Consider the following 17217-nt stretch of genomic DNA (forward strand, 5'->3'; position numbering starts at 1 on the left):
ATGTCACATTCTGCCACCCTTCAGTGTAAACACCAGGAGTCAGAAGTCATAAAAGCCACTTTGAAGTCTGTTTACCATACTGTACAACCCTAAATTTCACACCAGTATATGTTTGTGTGTGTCTCTGCATGTGTTTCAACAGGTGATATGCTCTATAAGAAAAGAGATTTTAGTCTCTTGTTCATGGTTGTATCTTTAGCACTCAGAACAGTACTTGAGACATAGTAAATACTCAAAAATTTGTGGAAGGAATTAATTAATAAACATGAATACCAACTATGTGCATAGCACTGACAATTATTTTGAGCTGTGGCGATGCATGATATATTTAGTTTGCAGCATTTTGTACACCAAAATAGAATAAACTCTTGAGGCAGAAATTCGGTCAGTGGGAAGAGACTGCATGCACTTGGAGGATTAGAAAATGACTGTTTAGTGCACACCAGTGCTGGCCCAGTGAAGTCACTTCCAACGGCTGAGCCCCATACCCGAGTTCCAGCCACCTTTTGTATATGATAAGCTTCTGGGTATTTTGAAGCTTTCTAGTTCCACTGTAGTTTAGGCAGTTGGCAGATTTAAGGGGATTACAAAAGCCAGGGGCGAGGGGGGTGTCTCTGCACTGCCTAAGGGACTGCACCTGGCTTGCCTTCTCATTCCCCCCCTTTTGATTCTCAAGCTGCTCCTACTGGACTTAGAGGACATCTTGGACAGAAAGTTCCCTTAGTGCCACATGAGGAAGAGGGGCGGCAATCTCTCTGACTGCTTCCTGCTGAATAGGAGCACTGAAGGGGAGGGATGCAGCAACTAGAGTTCTTCACCGTCCAGAGGAGAGTGGTTGGGGGTCCTTATTTGAACCATCATTTGGAGCTTTATTCTTTCTAAGAGAGAGTAAATTAAATGGGTTAGCATGTTTAGAATACAAGGGCCAAATAGGAGCACTATTAAAAGCATTAAGAGAGGACCAGCTAATGGGAGTACCCAAGATGTCCAGTTCCATATGTTACTCTAAGAACTCCAAGAGTCCAATAATTCCTGTCTTTTGTAATTTGTTCCTTTAACTGCTGGGCCATGTCTCTAACTATTCCTGATTGATTAACATAAAAGCAATATTCCTCATTTAAGAGGCATATTCCTCCCATTTCAGCAATCAGTAGGTCTAACCCCCCCCCCCCTTCTATTTTGTAATACTACTGCTGCTAAGGAGTCTATTTGATCCTGTAAAGCTACTAAGGATACAGAGTTCAGTGCTGGGATCAGTTCAGCATGTGATGATCATCCATAATACTGGTGGAGTCCTCAGGCTCTTGCCATAGACCGATCAGCAGGTTTCACTGTCCTCTTAAGGGTGACCTGCAGAGGATTGTTCTGGCTGGTGGTCACTCTCCAGGCAGGTTGGTTGTCATGTGGCAGGTGAGCTGCCTTTACCTGTGGGTGGTAGATCCAGGTCTTCAGACTTGCAACCTTGAGAGCTGTGGGAGTGGTTAGTATAACTAAAGAGGGCCCTTTCCAGGTTGGTTTGAGAGGTTCCCCTTTCCAGTCTTTTATCCAGACTTGGTCCCCTGGTCTGTGGGGGTGTAGTTATTCCCAGGGAAATGGGTATTCTATCGGTTACCCAATTATATATCTCAAGAATGGTTTTTCCTAGTCCTTGTAGTTGTTTTTGAATTTCCAAATTTCTCAGTTCTTTTATATCCCCTTTGAATTTGATCAGTGGTGGAGGTCTCTCGTATAAGATTTCAAAAGGGGAGAACCCTATCTTTGCCCAAGGGGTACAAAGTACTCACAGGAGAGCTAGGGGCAGTATATCAGTCCAGGGCAAGTTGGTTTCTTGACATAGTTTTGTCATGATCTGCTTAAGGGTCTGATTCATGTGTTCTACTTTCCCCAAGCTCTGGGGCCAGTAGGCCATGTGCAAATTCCACTGGATGCCTAGAGTTTTATCTACCTGCTGTACTATTTCTGCTACGAAGGCTGGGCCATTGTCTCATTCTATAGTCAATGGCTGGGCCATTGATGTTTCTCAGTAGAGCTTTGATTACTTCTTTTGCCTTTTCTGAACGTGTGGGGTAAGCTTCAACCCAGCCCGAGAAAGTACTGATGAAAATCAGGGGATATTTATTTCCTCTACTGGGTCCTATCTCCAAGAAGTCTACCTCTAGATCTTCAAAGGGTGCTTGCCTGCAGTGCTGGATCCTGGCAGGCCCGGTGGGGTCTTGCCTGGCATTGTTTCGAATACAGAAGAGCCAGCATTGGGAGACCAAGGCACAGAGGGACAGAAGTCAAGCAATCAGGTAGTACCGGCTTATGAAAGACTCTAGGGTAGATTTTCCCAGATGGGTGAGTTCATGTTGTTGGAGAACTAACTGATGGGCTAATTGTTCTGGCACGTAGATTCTGTGATCTGGGAGTATTCACCATCCTTCCCTTATTATATTTCCTCCCTCCTGTTGTGTCCATTCCTCTTCCTGGGCCATGTATTTTGGGGTTACAGGTGTTTATGGATCCAGCATGATTTTTGATGGGGCTGTCTGTTCTCCTGCAACTTGTTTAGCTGCAGCATCTGCCCGAAGGTTTCCTTCTGACACTGAGTCTCCTCCCTTTGTGTGTCCCTTGCAGTGGATGACTGCTACCTCTCTTGGTTCCCAGACCACCTCCAACAATTTTAGGATTTCACCACAAAGTTTTACTCCTTTCCCCCCTGCAGTAAGAAGCCATCTTTCCTTGTATGTAGCTCCATATATATGTAGGGTGGCAAAGGCATAGCGTGAGTCAGTATATATGTTGGCCCGCTGATCCTTGCTGAGTTCTAATGCCCTCACCAGGGCCCATAGTTCTGCTCTTTGGGCAGATGGGAAGTGAAAACTGGAATAGCACAGACTGCCTGTTTCCTTTCAGCCCCTAGCATTCTTTTGCCTTGGGTGATCTTGAAACATAAGTCTGGCCAGTAGCAGCTGGGTGGAGCAGAAGTTCCTGGTTTTCCTTGCAGATGGTTGGGGCACTCATTTTTCTTCCTCCTGTATGCCCCCGACTGGGGATTGGGCCCAGAACTTGGGAATGTGTCCTTGACTGGAATCAAACCCAAGACTCTTTGGTCCATGGGCCAACGTTCCAACTGCTGAGCCAACCTAGCCAGGGCTGAGGGCTGGAGGGAGGCCAGCAGCAGCAGGAGCAGCCACACCAGCCCAAGGAAGGTCACAGTGGGAAGCAGCAGATGGGATTTTGTTCCCCACAGCCAGCTGCCCATCCAGCCCCTCCTAGGAAGTAGGTCCAGCTGGGACATGGAAATGTGCTCAAGCTGGGAGGGACTGAGGCTGTCTAGGCACCATGTCCTCCACACCCTGGCTTTGGGGGAAGCTGCTCTCTGCAGCCTGGGGCTCAGACTAGTGCCAGGGTCAGAGGCAGAGTTTCAGAGGGGCAAGGGACCTTCTGCCAAGATGGAGAAAACTTGCCCCTTGGCTTGGGAGAGGTGCCTAGTGGCCCGGCTCCTGAAACCTTGTTTACTTGCATCTTTGTCTCTCCCTGCTTCTTTCTCCCACAGCTTCTCTGGCCACTCTCTATCTGCCTCAAACTCTGGCTTTGTCTCTGTGCCTTTGTCTGTCTCTCTCTTTCCCTCTCCCGTGTCATTGTGTCTGTGGGTCTCCCTAAGGGTTCCTCATCAGGTAAAGCCTCTTGTGCCCAGACTTCTATGTCTAGATGTCCAGCTGGCGCCTGGGTCTGGAGCCACTTTCTGACTTCTGTGACAATCCTTTACGGTCAACCCAGGTGGGGCAATAAGTCTGGAAGACTGATCTGCCCCTCTTGTAGGGTCCCATCGAGGCCTATTCTCTATAGACTCCTTGTCTCCTGCAGTGGTAATTGCATTGCTGCTGGGGTTTGGGTCTCTGGGTTGCTGACCTGAGACATTTCCCACAGACTCTGGTGACTCTGGCTCCAGCAGCACATTGGCCAGTTGTGAGGTTAAGACAGATGGAGGTGGGCTGTCGGGCAGGTGAGGTTCCCCATCCTTAGGTAGCAGGGCATGCGGCGGTGTCAGTGGAGGGGCCTTTTCCAAATCCCCTTGTAATATAGGAGGCCACTTAATTTTCTGTGAAGTCTTCCTTTTACCCTGTGCCATTGTTGTGACAGAAATTCTGTCAGCAGGAAGAGACAGACTATGTGCATGCGGATCAGAAAAGGACTGTTTAATGTGCACTGGTGCTGTTCTAGTGGAGTCACCTCCAAAGGCTGATTTATGATCTTGGGTTCTAGCCGCTATTGATACATGAGCATTTGGGGGCCTTCTGACTTCACTGTAGTTTAGGTGGTTGTCAGATGTATGGGAATTACAAAAGCCAATGGTGGGGTCGCTGCATGTCTAACGGGCTGTACCTGGCTTGCCTTCTCCCAAAAGCCAGAGGCAGGGGGGTCTTTGCACTGAGAGATAAAAGATCCTGTCTATCAGGCTTCCCTTCTCACCATGAGGACCTTACACTGTCCCTGACTAGTAACACAGAATTGGACCCAAGGAGGCCTGATTTGGGCTATTTCCAACCACTGGTTTATGTAGGAAAATTGGTCAGATGGCTGGAGTACAGGCTCAGCAGCATCACCTCCAAACTCTGAGCCCCGACCCTGGGTTCCAGCCACCTTTTATGCATGATAAATTTCAAGGTATTTGAGGGCTTTCTATTTCCACTGTAGTTTAGGCAGTTGCCAGATGTAAGAGGATTACAAAAGCCAGGGGTGGGGTCTCTGTACTGCCTAAGAGGCTGCACCTGGCTTGCCTTCTCAAAACCATTATCCTCTTAGTAATAATAATCTTTAAGTTTTTGGATGCAAAACATTTGACAAGTTATGGGATTATTTTAAGCTCAGTGAAATGTGTAGCTATTAAATTTCTAAAGCCCAATGATTTTTATGATGTAAAATTTATGACCAAGTCACTTTTCTAATTATGAGAAAATAGATCTTTCAGTTTGGAGAATTTTAACATGATTTTTAAAAAGTACTTGACCCTGCTTCTTCGTCAAATCTCTTTTCTTTTTAGCGTGGGACAAATTTTCATCTGAGCCTCTGAAGAATTATGCTTAGCAGTAATTTATAATGACTGCCATCTGTTAAGGAGAAATCCTTAACATTATATAATTATAGAACCTTAGAGCTTTAGGGTTCCTTGATCTAGAATACAGAAAAAAATAGCACCTCGTGGCTTCAACAGATGTTTTTTCTTATTTACACTGAAATTCCAGTGTCAAAAAGCAAGTCCTTGCTTCATCCTCACAAGCAGAAAATATTCCATAGTAGAGTATGAAGAAGAAAGAAAAATAAAACAGTACATTTTGGGTGCCAAACAGCACATAGAAAGCTTTGTACACCACCACGTCTGGGAACATCAATGACAGGATGCCTTGTCGCAGCTGCTGGAGCCCCTCTGATGAGAAGGCTTTATGGGAAAAAAAATAAGCAATCAACATTCTGCAAAGGATGACATTTTCTATTAAATTATCCCCACTTTTTATATAACACAGCTGCAACAGCTTTATGTGGCTTTTCCTAATGATACCTCATTTTACAAGCATGCATAGTAGCAAAAAATTTGTCAATGGCTCTCTCTAAATTCACAATGTTTCGAAGAAATGACTTCCCAGTTCACCTGATAATCCCCACCTCCACCCTGGAGAGTCCAAATCTCTGTTTTTATTGGTACCTGTAACAATACCAAAATTTAAAATTGTACACTAATTATGAAGGGCGGATTCTTTTGTGTGTGTGTGTGTGTGTGTTGGAATATTTATATTTATTACTCCAGTTTTAAATCTGATGTGAATAAAATTATCAACATACACAAGGAACAAGTGCTCATTCTTTCTCACTACTAAGGCTAAAACAGAATTTAAAAATATTCCCCTTATGAGCTCATCACATTCTAATCAGCCACTTATTTATGAATACTTCCACTTATACAACTAATTAGTTATTGTTTATTGAAGGGAAGATTCTTGTTAGTGGCGTCCCAATAATATCTTTCTAATGTGGACATTGTTGTTCTTCAAAAAAAACTGAGATGTGGTTTGATCATTAACCATTTAGTTCAGTGCCTCCTATACCCATTCTATACTTACTGAGTGAATGAATGAATGAGTGAATGAATGGTTAATTAACTTCTCTAGGTTTCCTTTTAATTAAAAAAAAAAAGGTAGTTTTATAGTTTTAATATTTGGCAAGTTGCTGTTAAGTGCAGTGTTTATAAATGAGTGTTTCTTCCAAATGCTCTCAGGTTGTGTTGATGCCTTTCCTCTACAGTAAATTGTTACTGTTTTGCTGATGTATTATTATACTGAATTATACATACAATTGATAAATAACATTATCTCATGAAGAAATTGTCCAGATTAATCTTGAATGAACACTTCTGGCTGTGGGATTTGATGTCTTGTATTAAAGTACTAGTTTTGAAAATTAAAGGTATACTTCAAACCTAACTTTTATTGTGCTTTAATATATAGAAGCTATTCTGTGATTATTTGAATACATATTAGATAGATCCTAAAAGCAATTTCATAAACTTAAGTCTCAGTTTTGCAACATTTGAGCTAAAAGATAATACATCTTCTCTAGTGTTCTGGTTTATGTATTATTTGTTGAGCATTTTAGATAACATGTTGAGAACAAGACAAAAATATGACTAATATAAAGTACTTTATAGTTTAAAATGTTTAAAAATAAAAAAAACACTTTAGCATTTACATTATTATAGCCAAAAGTTACTTTAGGAATCACTTCTGTCTTTTAGATATCAGGTACTCCTGTTATATTCTTTCAAATCAACCTGTATTTTTCTTCCATGGTGCTGATTTATCATAAATTTTTATAATTACATACTTTATTGGTTAATTAAGAGGGGTCTGCATAAAAAAAAGAACCATGTCTGTTTGGCTTACCAGTGATTCCCAGCATCTAGCACAGTTTTGGCACAAATGGATTATTAGTAAATATTTCTTTTTTAAAAATATGTTTCTATTGATTTTTGGAGAGAAAGGGGGAGAGAGATAAAAACATCAATTGGCTGCCTCCTGCACACCCCCAGTGGTGATTGAGCCCGCAACCCAGGCATGTGCCTTGACCAGGATTGGAACCAGCAACCTCTTGATCGATGAGTCAATGCTGAACCCTGACCCACACTGGCTGGGCAGTAAACATTTCTTAAATGAATGACTGAGTAGAGCATTGCTAGGGAAAGTTTAGCTAGCAGATTTATTTTTAATATCTGTGTAGATTTTAGTTGTGTGGATAGATATTGTATAATTTGCTATCTCATCTTGTTAGACATTTATATTTGGCCAATCATTTACCATTTTAAATAATTAATTGCTATTTATATTTGCTTATGAAATGTGTTACAGCATTTCAAAGTAATATCAAAAGATTTTATAACACATAATAAAATAGCCCCCAAATATGCTGGAAAACAGCAAAAAGAAAATCAGTATTAAGTTAACTGACGCATTGGTACCCTGGATATGAGACTGTATATCTAAATTCTATAATTTAATATTTCCTTTTTATAAATAATTTGATATCAAAATCTCAAATTTAAATAGTCTTGATGTTTGCATGTCCTTTTCTTTACATTCTGACTTAAAATATTTACATCAAACAAGTATTTATAAAATATATAATTTCCACTATAATCATAAAAAATGGAAACTTTTCTCTGCCAGTTTACTGAAATCTCACTATTCTCTGACTGCTGCGACATGTTAATAATGGCAAAGCTAAGCTGAGAAGTAGGATAATTTTTGGCTTCTTGTGAAAATAAAAATAGTGTGGCAAGTGCAGCCTAATTCAGAACCCAAAGAGCAGTGGCCTCTACTTTTAAAATATTATGTCACAAGCTTATTTCTAATTCACAAAATTATGTATTACTGTGTTGGAAAGTAAGACTTATGGTATAAAACTAACCACAAAATATATTGATAGGTTAAAAATCAAACTGTGTTTTTTCAACAAGTAGTGTTTATTTTGGTTTTTGATGCACACTAGCCATTCTTTTTATATTTATTATTTTTATTTAATTAATTAATTTATTTTTGTTACAGATGTTTCTCCTTTTCCACCCATCATTCCACCGCCCCCTCTCTCCCCGCCCTGCCCCCAGCATTGTTGTCCATGTCCATTGTTCATGCATTCATGCATATAAGTTCTGTTGTTCATCACTCTCTCACCTCCCCACTCCTTAGGGGATTGTCCTCAAACTGTTATGTTCATTATATTCCAGAAATCAGTGAGATCATATGAAATTTGTCTTTCTCTGTTTGGCTTATTTCACTTAGGATGATACTTTCCAGGTCCCTCCATGTAGTCTCAAAGGATAAGAGATCTTTCTTTCTTACCGCTGCGTAGTACTCTATTGTGTATATGTACCACAGCTTTTTAATCCATTCGTCTACTGATGGACACTTGGGCTGTTTCCAGATCTTAGCGATTATAAATAGTGCTGCTACAAAGATGGGGGTACATATATTCTTTCTGATTGGTGTTTTATGCTTTGTAGGGTATATTCCTAGAAGTGGGATCACTGGGTCAAATGGGAGATCGATTTTTTATTTTTTGAGGTGACACCATATTGTTTTCCATAGTGGCTGCACCAGTCTGCATTCCCACCAATAGTGTACTAGAGTCCCCTTTTCTCCACACCCTCGCCAACACTTGTTGTTTGATGATTTGTTGATGGCGGCCATTCTGACAGGTGTGAGGTGATACCTCATTGTTGTTTTCATTTGCATCTCTCTGATGATTAGTGATGATGAACATTTCTTCATATGTCTCTTAGCCATTTCTATGTCCTGTTTGGAGAGGTGTCTATTTAGTTCCTCTGCCCATTTTTTAATTGGATTCTTTGTCTTCCTTTTGTGGAGTTGTATGAGCACTCTATATGTATTGGAAATTAACCCCTTATCTGATATATCATTGGCAATTGTGCTCTCCCATACAGTGGGTAGCCTTTCCGTTTTGATGATTGTATCTTTCGCTGTGCAGAAGCTTTTGAGTTTGATGTAGTCCCATGTGTTCATTTTCTCCTTTGTTTCTATTGCCTTAGGCGATGTGTCAGTAAAAATTCTGCTGCGTATGATGTCTGAGATTTTGTTGCCCACAGTCTCCTGTAGGATTTTTATGGATTCATGAGTTACATTTAAGTCTTTTATCCATTTTGAGTTTATTTTGGTGTAGGGTGTAAGTTGATGGTCTAGTTTCATTTTTTGGCAAGTAGCTGTCCAATTTTCCCAGCACCATTTATTAAAGAGGCTGTCCTTACTCCACTGTATGCTCTTGCCACCTTTGTCAAATATTAATTGAGCATATTGCCTAGGGTCCATTTCTGGGTTCTCTATTCTGTTCCACTGGTCTATATACCTGTTCTTGTGCCAGTACCAGGCTGTTTTGATTATGGTGGCTTTGTAGTATAACCTGAAATCTGGTATTGTGATCCCTCCAACTTTGTTCTTCCTTTTCAAGATTGCTGTGGCTATTCGAGGCCTTTTTTGGTTCCATATGAACTTTTGAAGTAATTGTTCTAATTCTTTGAAGTATGACGTTGGTATTTTGATGGGGATTGCGTTGAATCTATAGATTGCTTTGGGTAATATGGACATTTTAATGATGTTAATTCTCCCAATCCATGAACAGGGTATGTTCTTCCACTTTTTTACATCTTGCTCTATTTCTTTTTTCAAAGACCTGTAGTTTTCTGCGAATAGGTCCTTTATCTCTTTGGTTAAGTTTATTCCTAGGTATCTTAATTTTTTTGCCGCAATGGTAAATGGGATTGTTTGCTTAGTTTCTCTTTCTGTGAGTTCATCATTGGTGTATAAGAATGCCATCGATTTCTTGACGTTAATTTTGTATCCTGCTACTTTGCCTAATTCATTTATTAAGTCTAGTAAGCTTTTGGTGGAGTCTTTGGGGTTTTCTATGTACAGTATCATGTCATCTGCAAATAATGACAATTTCACTTCCTCCTTTCCAATTTGGATCCCTTTTATTTTTTCTTCCTGTCTGATTGCTGTGGCTAAGACTTCCAGTACTATGTTAAACAGGAGTGGCGAAAGTGGACATCCTTGCCTTGTTCCTGTTCTTAAGGGAAATGCTTTTAGTTTTTGCCCATTGAGTATGATGTTGGCTGTAGGTCTTTCATATATGGCCTTTATTATGTCTAGGTATGATCCCTCAATTCCCACACTGCTGAGCGTTTTTATCAGAAATGGATGCTGGATTTTGTCAAAGGCTTTTTCAGCATCTATTGATATGATCATGTGGTTTTTATTCTTCAATTTATTTATGTGGTGTATCACATTTATGGATTTGCGAATATTGTACCAGCCTTGCATCCCTGGGATGAATCCCACCTGGTCATGGTGGATAATTTTTCTGGTGTATTGCTGGATTCGATTTGCTAGTATTTTGTTCAGGATTTTGGCATCTATGTTCATCAGGGATATTGGCCTGTAGTTTTCTTTCTTTGTTGTGTCTTTTTCTGGTTTTGGAATTAGAGTTATGCTGTCTTCATAAAATGATGTTGGAAGTCTTCCTTCTTCTTGAATTTTTTGAAATAGTTTGAGGAGAATGGGTATTAGTTCTTCTTTGAATGTTCAGTAAAACTCCCCCGTGAAGCCATCCGGGCCTGGGCTTTTGTTTGCTGGAAGAGTCTTGATTACATCTTCAATTTCTTCTGTTGTTATTGGTCTGTTCAAGTTTTCAATCTCTATCTGATCCAATTTTGGGAGACTATGTGTTTCTAAAAATTTGTCCATTTCGCTTAGATTTTCGAATTTGTTGCCGTATAATTTTTCATAGTAGTTGTTAACGATCTTTTGTATTTCTGTAGGGTCAGTTGTTATCTCTCCTGTTTCATTTCTGATTTTATGTATTTGGGTTCTCTCTCTTTGTTTCTTGGTGAGTCTAGCTAAGGGTCCATCAATCTTGTTTATCTTTTCGAAAAACCAGCTCTTTGTTTTATTGATCCTCTGGATTGTTTTTTTGGTCTCTATGTCGTTTATTTCTGCTCTGATCCTTACTATTTCTTTTCTTCTACTTGCTCTGGGGTTTTCTTTTTGTTTACGCTCTAGTTCTTTAAGTTGTGAGGTTAGGTAGTCTATTAGAGATTTTTCTTCTTTTTTGAGGTAGGCCTGTAGTGCTATAAACTTCCCTCTCAGAACTGCTTTTGCTGCATCCCATAGATTTTGTATTGTTGTGTCCTCATTTTCATTGGTTTCCAGGAAGTTTTTGATTTCTTCCTTGATTTCCTCGGTGACCCATTCATTGTTTAATAACATTCTATTTAGCTTCCATGTGTTAAAATGTCTTTGTATGTTCTTCTTGCAATTGATTTCTAGTTTCATACCATTGTGGTCTGAGAAGATGCTTGTTATAATTTCAATCTTCTTGAACTTGTAGAGACTTAGTTTGTGCCCTAACATGTGGTCTATCTTTGAGAATGTTCCATGTGCACTTGAGAAGAATGTGAATTCTGTAGTTTTGGGGTGTAGTTCTCTGTAGATATCTATTAAATCCATTTGGTCTAGTGCTTCATTTAGAGTCTCTGTTTCCTTGCTAATTTTTTGTCTAGAGGATCTATCCAGTGATGTGAGTGGGGTGTTGAAGTCCCCTGTTATGATTGTATTGCTATTGATTTCTCCTTTGAAGTCCTCCAGAAGATTTTTAATATATTTTGGTGCTCCTATATTGGGTGCATATATGTTTATCAAGGTTATATCTTCCTGTTGGATAGATCCTTTCAATATTATGTAGTGGGCTTCTTTGTCTCTAGTTATGGCCTTCAATCTGAAGTCTATTTTAGCGGATATCAGTATTGCTACCCCAGCTTTTTTTTCTTTTCCATTTGCTTGAAAGATTTTTTTCCTTCCCTTCACTTTCAATCTATGTGAGTCTTTTGTTGTGAGGTGGCTTTCTTGTAAATAGCATATAGATGAGTCTTGCTTTCTTATCCAATCAGCTACTCTGTGTCTTTTTATGGGAGTATTCAGTCCATTTACATTTAAGGTGGTTATTGATATGTACTTATTTATTGCCATTTTTGTTTAGTGTGGTTCTATTTTTCTTCCCATTTCTCCTGGTAATTACAGCAGTCCTTTTAACATTTCTTGCACTGCTGGTTTGGTGCTAATGTACTCCCTTAGCCTTATTTTGTCTGGGAAGCTCTTTATTTGACCTTCTATTTTGAACGATAGCCTTGCTGGGTAGAGTAGTCTTGGATTCAGATCCTTGTTTTTCATGACCTTGATTACTTCATGCCATTCCCTTCGAGCCTGTAATGTTTCTTGTGAGAAGTCAGCTGAGAGCCTTATGGGGATTCCATTGTAGGTAACCTGTTGCTTATCTCTTGCTGGTTTTAGGATTCTCTCTTTGTCTTGAATTTTTGGCAGTTTGATTACTATGTGTCTTGGTGTGGGTCTGTTTGGGTTCTTCTTACTTGGGGCTCTCTGAGCTTCTTGAACTTGAATGCCTTCTTCCTTCACCAAATTAGGGAAGTTTTCTGTCACTGTTTCTTTGAATATATTCTCTAGCCCTCGCTTACTTTCTTCTTCTTCAGGGACTCCTATGATACGAATATTATTATGTTTCCAGTTGTCCCACAATTCTCTTAAGCTCTATTCTTGTTTTTTAATCTTTTTTCCTTTTGGTTTTTTGATTGGTTGATTTCTTCTAGCCTGTCTTCTAATTCACTGATCCGGTCCTCAGCTTCCCCTACTCTGCTTTTTAGATCTTCCAGTGTGTTTTTCATTTCTGATATGTCATTCTTCATTTCTTCCTGTTGGTTTTTCATTTCCAGATGGTTTATTTTCAACATTTCTATGTCTTTACTCATGTTGCTCATGTCCTTACACATGCTGTTGAGCTTCCGCAACATCATGGCTCTAAATTCTAGTTCTGTTAACTTGCTTAACTGCACCTCATTTATTTCATATTCTGTAGAGGTCTCTTGATCTTTCATTTGGCCTTTGTTTCTGTTTCTCACCATTTTCGTTATCACAGTGGGCTTTGGAGTCTGCCAAGTTTTTCCAGTGGGTGTTGGTGTTTTGCTGTTTGTGGCTCCCTCTCCTGGGTTTGGATGCTCCAGGGAGGACCCACTTTAATCCCGCCAAGTCCCCTGTTCTCCGTGAGTCTGTGTGGCTCCAGCCGAGAGTTTAGCAGGCAATAGCATTACGAGGGCCCATGCAGGGTGGCAAGGGAGGCGGTGGGAATAATTTCCCGCTGAGTTCCCTGGTCCCGCGGAGTTCCTTGGTCCCACTGTGTTCCCTGGTCCAGCTGAGTTCCCTGGGGCCCTCGAGTCTGTGCGGCTCCAGTGGAGAGTTTAGCTGGCTACAGAGTTTCCAGGGCCCATGCAGGGTGGTAAGGGAGACAGTAGGATTAGCTTCCCACTGAGTTCCCCGGTCCCACCGAGTTCCCTGGGGTCTGCGAGTCTGTGCAGCTTCAGCGGCTACAGAGTTTCCAGGGCCGTGCACGGCAGGGAGGGAGGCGGTAGAATTAACTTTCCACTGCATTCCCCTCTCCCACCGAGTTTCCTGGGGGCCGTGAGTCTGTGCGGCTTCAGCGGCTACAGAGTTTCCAGGGCCCTGCACGGCGGGGAGGGAGGCGGTAGAATTAACTTTCCGCCGCGTTCCCCGGTCCCGCGGAGTTCCCTGGGGTCTGCGAGTCTGTGTCTTCAGCGGCTACAGAGTTTCCAGGGCCGTGCACGGCAGGGAGGGAGGCGGTAGAATTAACTTTCAGCCGCGTTCCCCAGTCCCACCAAGTTGCCTGGGGTCTGCGAGTCTGTGCGGCTTCAGCGGCTACAGAGTTTCCAGGGCCGTGCACGGCGGGGAGGGAGGCGGTAGAATTAATTTTCCGCCGCGTTCCCCGGTCCTGCCGAGTTCCCTGGGGGCCAGGAGTCTGTGCGGCTTCAGCAGCTACAGGGCCTTGAATGGCGGGAGGGGAGGCAGTAGAATTAACTTTCCGCCTAGTTCCCGGTCCCTCTGAGTTCCCTGGTCCCGCCCAGTTCCCTGGGGGCCAGGAGTCTGTGCGGCTTCAGTGGAGAGTCTAGCCGGCTACAGAGTTTCAAGGGCCATGCACGGTGGGAAGAAAGATGGTGGAATTAACTTCCCCTCTAGTTCCCTGGCCCCTGCCCAGGCCGCTGCGGACCCTGGGCTCTTGGTCCCCTCTCCCGTCCTCGCAAGCCTACCTGGACTGAGTGGGTGTTTCTGGTTAAGTGGTCCTCCAAGGTGTCCTTCGGCTGCCCTTTCCTGAGGGTTTGCCTTTGTTTTCGTTGTAAATCCAGTTTGGTCTTGGGAGACGGTCTGGGTCCCTCCATTCACTTCGCCGCCATTTTTCCTCTCCCTGTGCTTCTATTTTGTATATCTTTATTTCTTTTTTCAATGACATTGACCTCTAGTTTTCTGCAAATAGGTTCTTTATTTCTTCGGTTAAGTTTATTCCCAGGCATCTTAATTTTTTTTTTTTTTTTTTTTGCCACAATAGTAAAAGAGATATTTTCCTTATTTTCTCTTTCTTTGAGTTCATCATTGCTGTATAAGAATGCGATTGATTTATTGATGTCAATTTTGTAACCTTCTACTTTGCCAAATTTATTTATTAAGTGTAGCAAATTTTCGATGGAGTCTTTGGGGTCTTCTACGTATAGTATCATGTCATCTGCGAATAATTACAGTTTTACTTCCTTCTTTGCAATTTGGATCCCTTTTATTTTTTCTTCTTGTCTGTTTGCTGTGGCTAAGACTTCCAGTACTATGTAAAATAAGAGTGGTGAAAGTAGGCATTCTTGTATTGTTCGTGTTCTTAAGGGAAATGCTTTTAGTTTTTGCCCATTGAGTATGATGTTGGTTGTAGGTCTTTCCTATATGACCTTTATTATGTCAAGATAGGATCCTTCTATTCCCACATTTCTGAGTGTTTTTCTCAAAAATGGATGCTGGATTTTGTTGAAGGCTTTTTCGGCATCTATTCGTATGATCATGTGGTTTTCAGTGTTCATTTTGTTTATGTGGTGTATCACCTTTATTGATTTGTGAATATTGTACCAGCCTTGCATTCCTGGGATGAATTTCACTTGGTCATGGTGAGTAATTTTTTTGATGTATTGCTGGATTTGATTTGCTAGTATTTTGTTCAGGATTTTGGCATATATGTTCATCTGGGATTTTGGCCTGCAGTTTTCTTTCTTTGTAATGTCTTTTTCTGGTTTTGAAATTAAAGTTATGCTGGCCTCATAAAATGAATTTGGAAGTCTTTCTTGAATTTTTTGAAATAATTTGGGGAGAATGAGTGTTAGTTCTTTTTGAATGTTTGGTAAAACTTTCCCATGGAGCCATCTGGGCCTTGGCTTTTGTTTGCTGGGAGAGTCTTCATTACATCTTCAATTTCATTAGTTGTTATTAGTCTGTTCAAGTTTTCCATCTCTTTCCGGTCCAGTTTTGGGAGACTATGTGTTTCTAAAAAATTGTTCATTTTGCTTAGATTGTCAAATTTCTTGCCATATAATTGTTCATAGTATGTGTTAACGATCTTTGTATTTCTGTGGTCAGTTGTTACTTCTCCTCTTTCATTTTTGATTTTGTGTATTTGGGTTCTCTCTCTTTGTTTCATGGTGAGTCTAGCTAAGGGTCAGTCAATCTTGTTTATTTTTTCGAAAAACCAGCTCTTTGTTTCATTGATACTTTGAATTATTTTTGTTTTTGGACTCTATATCAATTATTTCTGCTTGATCTTTACTATTTCCTTTCTTCTACTTGCTCTGGAGTTTTCTTTTTGTTTGCTTTCTAGTTTGTTACGTTGTGAGGTTAGATAGTCCATTAGAGATTTTCCTTGTTCTTTGAGGTAGGCCTGTAGTGCTATGAAATTTTCTCTCAGAACTGTTTTCACTGTATCACATAGATTTTTTGTTGTTGTGTGTTCATTTTCATTGGTTTCCAGGAAGTTTTTAATTTCTTCCTTGATCTCCTTGGTAACCCATTTGTTGTTTAATAACATGGTATTTAGCCTCCATGTGTTCAAATGTCTTTGCATGTTCTTGTTGCAATTTATTTCTAGTTTCATGCCATTGTGATCTGAGAAGATGCTTGATATGATTTCAATCTTCTTGAACTTTTAGAGACTTATTTTCTGTCCTATGATGTGGTCTGCCTTTGAGAATGTTTCATGTACACTTGAGAATGTAAATTATGTAGTTTTGGAGTGTAATTCTCTATAGATATCCATTAAATCCATTTGGTCTAGTGCTTCATGAAGAGTCTCTGGTTCCTTGCTAATTTTTTGTCTGGAGGATGTATCCAGTGATGCCAGTGGGGTGTTGAAGTCTCCTGCTATGATTGTATCGCTATCGATTTCTCCTTTGAAGTCTTCCAGCAGATTTTTGATATATTTTGGTGCTCCTATATTGGGTGCATATATGTTTATCAAGGTTATATCTTCTTGTTGGATACATCTTTTCAATATTATGTAGTGGCCTTCTTTGTCTCTAGTTATGGCCTTCAGTCTGAAGTCTATTTTATCAGATATGAGTACTGCAACCTCAGCTTTTTTTCCCCTCTCCGTTTGTTTAGATGATTTTTTCCCATCCCTTCACTTTCAATCTATGTGAGTCTTTTGTTGTGAGGTGGGTCTCTTGTAAACAACATATAGGTTAGTCATGCTTTCTTATCCAATCAGCTACTCTGTGTCTTTTTATCAGAGCATTCAATCCATTTACATTTAAGGTGATTATTGATATGTACTTATTTATTTCTATTTTTGTTTAGTGTGGTTTTATTTTTCTTCCTATTTTTCCTGCTAATTACAGTAGTCCTTTTAACATTTCTTGCAGTGCTGGTTTGGTGCTAATATATTCCCTTAGCCTTTTTTCATCTGGGCAGCTCTTTATTTGACCTTCTATTTTAAATAATAGCCTTGCTGGCTAGAATAGTCTTAGATTCAGATCTTGTTTTTCATGACCTTGATTACCTCATGCCATTCCGTTTTGGCCTGTAGTGTTTCTGTTCAGGAGTTAGCTGAGAGCCTAATGGGGGTTCCTTTATAGGTAACCTGTTGCTTATTTCTTGCTGCTTTTAGGATTCTCTCTTTGTCTTTTATTTTTGGCATTTTAATTACTATGTGTCTTGGTGTGAGCCTGCTTGAGTTCTTCTTGGAGCTATCCATGCTTCTTGAACTTGAATGTTTTCTTCCTTCACC

This window comes from Molossus molossus, unplaced genomic scaffold (genome assembly GCF_014108415.1).
Source record: "Molossus molossus isolate mMolMol1 unplaced genomic scaffold, mMolMol1.p scaffold_m16_p_2, whole genome shotgun sequence".
Lineage (NCBI taxonomy): Eukaryota > Metazoa > Chordata > Mammalia > Chiroptera > Molossidae > Molossus > Molossus molossus.